At 42.5% G+C, this 5,834-nt stretch overlaps 1 non-coding gene across 1 annotated transcript; it reads right to left on the bottom strand.

The window, feature by feature from the left end:
- Positions 1–4,000: 4,000 nt before the first annotated feature.
- Positions 4,001–4,107, bottom strand: LOC113198855 (U6 spliceosomal RNA). The gene has a single exon (XR_003302900.1). It is a non-coding gene; the product is annotated as a U6 spliceosomal RNA (small nuclear RNA).
- Positions 4,108–5,834: the final 1,727 nt, after the last annotated feature.

Here is a 5,834-nt window from a genome sequence, read left to right as displayed (position 1 = left end):
GGTGCTAGAACACATTTGCTTCTTTTTCCCCAACAATGGTAAGTGGCAGAATTAGGAATCAGACTGAGATCTTCTGGATTTAAATCCAGTGTTTCTTAGACAAAATGTTGCTGTAAATAAAAGGACAAATAGTTGTCTTTGCTATGAGGCAGGCTGCCATTATTTTCCCTGATTATTAATCCTCACAACAGTCTTGTTTTGCAGGTAAGGAAATGGAAGCTTGGCAAGGTGAAATGAATTGGCCAAGGCCCAGAGCTGGTCATGGCAGAATCAGGAATCAAACGTGTATATGAACCCTATGACCCAGGCCCTCTCTGCTGTCTGGGCTGTCTCCCCAGTGAGGGCCACCTGGAATATTGAAAAAGTATCATACTCACTGAGAACTTTAGGGACAGCTTCAGTGGCAGCTGACTGCTTCACAGTTTCTCAGAAGCCTTCTATATTCCTAGCAGCAGAGCTACTTCACTATAAAAATTATAACTGTGAATTTGAGTTGTGATACCCCCAAATTTTCCTAGGACCCAGATTTCCTCAGAAACCTAAATATCAAAGGTTCCAAAAGTACCAGAAAAGCAAAGGACACTTGAGGCCAATGACCATCATAAGAAGAAAAACCCTGTCCCTTAACTTTAGCATGGAGACCTGCCAAGATTTAGGGTAAATCCATTCATCCCTTTGGCTTACCAGCAAGAGACCAAATGGTGTCTCTTTTGTATTCAACAAATTGAATTTGAATACTAGCACTGCTTTACATGAATATGAATATGAATGTTTTGTGTAGATTACACATAAATTTTATGTCAACTGAGGTAATCTAAATACTATTCTTAGTAATTAGAATAGAGTGCATTGATTTACCCACTTCAACAGTTATCAGGCCTTGAAAAGAGCCTTCAGTCTCCATAATCACACAGGCCCTTTCAGGGAGTCCTGCCCAGGCATTCTGTTTACCCCACTTGTTTATCTGTCCTATGTGGAGCCTCAGGAAGCTGAGATGGAACACAAGATGAGCCTGAGGGCCAGATTACTTTGGTTATTGTTTTTCAGTGCTTACATTCTATTATCTGGTGAGTTTTAATTTTTCAAATTGAGTATTCTAGGCACATTAGCTCTGTAATCAATGGTTCTTCTCTATATTTCAGCCCACCATAGTGAAACCTAACTTTGAGGTTAAAACTTGATTCCCTGGTTTTGCTGGGGTCTGTGTTTGCACGTTTATGCAGATGAGAAGTGTTGCCACAGACCTCAGCAGCTCACTGTCAATTTCTTCTTTCTGGGTTCTTATCTCGTGAATTTAAAGAATGAAAACCACAGAACCAGGACCAGTGAGTGTAAGAGTAAGATTTATTGGAGAATAGAAGAAGGAACAGAACTCTTGAAGTGTAGGAGGGGACCCAAGATCAAGTTTTCTTGTGCTAGTCTATGGGTTTATATAGCACATGGGTCACTGCTGTTGATCCAAAAATATGATAATTAGGGTTTGGAAAAGTAATACTATTGGTTATCCCTGAATCCCATTCAGGTTTGCCTTACTTACATTTTCTTCCCTGGGAAAGCAAGAAATTGAAGTAATTTAATTGTGCATGCTCAGTGGGGGTCTGGAGCTGCAGAGCTGTGGGGAGTGGTTGATTATACTGGGTCCAGGCAGAGACATGGTGGTATGACAGATCAGTGTGCCTTGGCTCAGCATGGCGCTGGACCACCCTGCCTCAGGCCTGCTGTGCTTCAACCCCACGCTGGCCTGGCAGGCTCCAAATGGCTGTGACCCATGCTTGGCACCTGCACTCCAGCCCTCTATGCTGTGGCTCTGCTGCTCCACCCATCCCCTGCCACTTCTTGGCAGGGATCAGTGAATTGGCTGCCCAGCTTGGTGGCCAGGAAGCCATGCCAATAATATGACCATATCCTTTAAAGGTCAGCTAAAATATCACTTCCTTCATGTGGATTTTTCTGATCCTAGAGATGTTTGGGTACTTCATCCTCTGAAGTACTTCAGCACTTTGTCCATCCTGACCTTATGCGCAAAATTGATTTCTTATACTCCCAATAAATCTCTCAAGGTCATGCTGAAACCAGAATTTGAGATGAACCTGATTCTTTGCTTCTGCTGGCAGGTAGGTCCATGTAAGCTGCAGGCCTCTGCAGCCTAGAAAGCCCCTTTTAGTGTTAGTGACTAATCATAGCAGGGAATGCCTGCTGGCATCAGCTTCAAGGGTCACAGCCAGCAAAGCCTGATTCTTCTCTACTGCTATGGAGTGGCTATTGCAGCTCTTAGTGTTGCAGCTCTTAGTGTTGCAGCTCTAAATGGTGGTTAAGCCCTCCAGTGTTTCAGGAGACAACAGCAGCTTATTGCCAACTTCTTTCCAGGTTCTTGTCTCCCAGATCCAAAGAATGAAATTCATGTGACAACAGAAGGCAACAGTGAAAGGAATAGGATTTATTCAAGTGTGAAGAATGGAAACAGAGCTCCTAAAGGGGTAAAAGGGGATCCCATAGTATGTTGGTGCTTAAATGTGTTAGTCTAGGGGTTTATATGGCATTGAGTTAATACTATTGGCCCAAATTTATGCCAATCAAGATTTGGAATAGTGCCAATGCTATTGGCTAGCCCTGCAATCCTGTTCAGGTCTGCCCTGCTCCCATTTTCCCATAGCTCATCAGAAGTGGGAGGCAGACGTTCTTGGATGGACTGCTAGTACTGTGTGGAGTGGGCATCTTCACTGGCCTGGGCCTGGATGCCTCAGGCAAAACAGGTTGGTGAGCCCTGGCTTACCTCAATCCTGGCTTGCTTCAGGCTCATACTGGCCCATGCTAGCTGTTCCACCTCCAGGCTTCCTGAGCTGCTGCCTCACCACTGCTTCTGGGGTGGGGAGTAATGGGGCTGGCTGTGTGGCTCAGCTGCCAGGGAACCATGTATATCTCATGTCCCATTCATCTTGTTCTCTCAGGATGTTTTATATCCTTGCATATAATAAGTGTTCAATAAATAGCCAAATAAAAAACCAGGGGACTGAAAAAGTTCCAATTTTATATTTCAGAGTGAGAGATTTAATACTTCTAGTCTTGCTTAACCCACTGGACTGATTTCCTGCTAGTTATTCTTCAGGAACATTCATGGACGTGCTGTTTCCTTAAGTCTCTAGGACTATGCCTAGAGTTAATTTTGGGTAAAATTATTTCCTTTGGATGTTAGAGGAGTTGGGGAACTAGATATGGTACCATCATTGTATTCTCTTCAGAGCTAACAGGAAGATCGCTGAGAAAAAGAGAATATAGCACGTGGGAAGTGCTGAAGCTCAGATGCAAAGCCAACTATGGGACTCGGGTCTCTTTTGAGACAGGGTCTTGCTCTCTTGTCCAGTCTGGTCTCCAACTCCTGGGCTCAAGTGATCCTCCTGCTTCAGTCTCCCAAGTAACTGGGACTATAGGCATGTGCCACTGTGCCTGGCTACTGTAACTCCTTTTTGTTTTTTAGTTTTAAATTTCTTTAATTCTTGTTTAACTATACACTTGGTTTTTTAAGTCTTATTTTTTTGGTTCTTTTTCACTATACACAACATTAAGATTCAGTTTGACATAATTATAGAACATGGAATATAATTTACTCTAATTCAGTTCCCAGTACTTCCCCTTTCCATCCCCTCTTCCCTCCCTAGTCTCCTTCCCTCTATTTTACTGATATTTCTGCTATTTATAGTTTTTTTTTTCCAAATTAGTGTCTTGTGAATGTACATTGATGGTGAGATTCACTGTGGTATATTCATATATGTACATAGGGAAATTAGGTCAGATTCATTCCACTGTTCTTCCCTTATCCTGTTCTTCCTCTCTCTCCTTAATCTTCTTCATTTAGTTCACTGATTTTTCTTCTATTTTGATGGAACCCCATATCCCTCTTTACTCACTCTCTCAGCCTCTTTTCCCCCTTATTTTGGACTAACTTCTGCATATCAGAGAAAACATTCTAAGGTCTTTCTCTTTGTTGTTGTTGTTATAAACATATAATATGGAATGCTTCACATATTTGCATGTCACCCTTGCACAGGGGCCATACCAATCTTTTCTGTTTCAGTCCAACTTTAGAATATGTGCTGCTGAAGTGAGCACTCTAAGGACTTACTCTTGATGAAGACCCAGCACTAAACCTGATCTCAAGAGAATTAAGGACTTCTCAAATTCTTCCATGGATGTAGTAAAGGTCTTGGCAGTTGAATTTTGTCTTTACTCTGATGCCTAGGCTTAGAAACAAAACAACAAAAAAGTCAATTTTTAAAAATGAGTTGGTTCTTTAAACTTCTAAAGAGAAACTAGCCAAGTTATGCTTGTCTGGAATGAGGTAAGAGGAGAGAGTGGCACAATGTTTTGATGAGTCTTCCAATGAGCTTTCTGGGCCTTCCTCTCACATCTTGGTCATTTCTTGCAGATGGCTAGGGGTCAGTGAGTCCTCTTGATATGGAAGAAAACAGCACTTTCAGTAATTAGTGAACCATATTGTGGAGGCACCTGGTTCCAAAATCACTCACATCAGCAACCCCAGGTCATTCAGCCATTGATTTACTCAGGTCATATCTGCAAGCCATAATGATTTTTCTCCTGATATTTCTTTTTTTCTTTTGTAGTTGGACACAATACCTTTATTTTATTTATTTTTATGTGGTGCTGAGAATCAAACCCAGCCCCTCAGACATGCTAAGTGAGTGCTGTACCACTGAGCCCCAGCCCCTCTTGTGATATTTCAAGTGGCAGTGTCCACCTTGGCCCAAAGGCCTAAGGAATCAGAGCCTGATCTGCTAATCAGAAAAGATTGACTAGATTGGCATGAGTCATGCTGCCTCTATGCTTCTGTCTTTATTTTAGCTCTAAACTCTGTACACTGAGACTGGGATAGCCAGTGGATCATGAGGGTCAGGAGACTGGGACGATCCAAGATGGTGTGGTAAGACTCCAGGGCATGAGCCTGCTCATGAATGATGGCCAAACCTGACAGTGGCTTAGGTGGGGAAATACATCCCACACAGAAGAAAAGCATGGAGCCAAGACTTGCACTGCACAAGCCCAGTTAGCTTTGATAGGAGGGCAACATTTATGGAATCACAGAATATTAGACCTGAAAGGTATATTAGAGCTAGTTTGGTCAGGTTCCTCCCTTAAGAGAAGAGGAAAGCAGGATCTATACATGATGGATTGGCTCTATCACAAGTGGGGCTTAGTAGTGAAGTAAAGGCTCTTATCTAGGATGATGGGCAGTGGCAGAGTGGCAGGCAGAGTGGGGCATCAGATTTGATGGGCCTGGTCTAGCAGAGCCACACTAGACACCAGGAGGACTGCAGGTGGTAGTTCCACGGATGTGTGAATCTTCCCTAGGTCTCTTTAAGAGATATCAGAAGGGAAAGGGAGAAACCAGAAGGATAGTGCTATTAATAGAGCCAACTAAGGACAACTTACTCAGAAATTTCCACCTGTGAGTGCTCGTTTATAAACCAAAATTTTAACCTACCCATAGGTGAAGCTTGGAGCACTTATGTTATATCACTGTTCAAAAGACTTGGTGAACTAATATATTCAGAGGTTGTACCAGGCCTTAGAAATGCATCCGATCAATGTTAAGCACAGAATATAGGTAAAAAATAATGATTATAATCAGTGTGGCAAGTATAATGGAGGATTACAAGAAAGATACAGGACATTGAACTTAGTCTGTAAGGAGTCAAGAAACTAAAGAGAATGTGATGCTTAGACCAAACTTTGGAAGATGAGGATCAATTGGTCTTGGCTACATGGATGAGCAGCAGTGGTGAGAATGGGGAAGGCATGTGTAACAGAGAGAGCAGATT

This window comes from Urocitellus parryii, chromosome 3, assembly GCF_045843805.1.
Source record: "Urocitellus parryii isolate mUroPar1 chromosome 3, mUroPar1.hap1, whole genome shotgun sequence".
In the NCBI taxonomy this organism is placed as follows: domain Eukaryota; kingdom Metazoa; phylum Chordata; class Mammalia; order Rodentia; family Sciuridae; genus Urocitellus; species Urocitellus parryii.
This window is presented reverse-complemented; position numbering and strand designations above follow the sequence as displayed.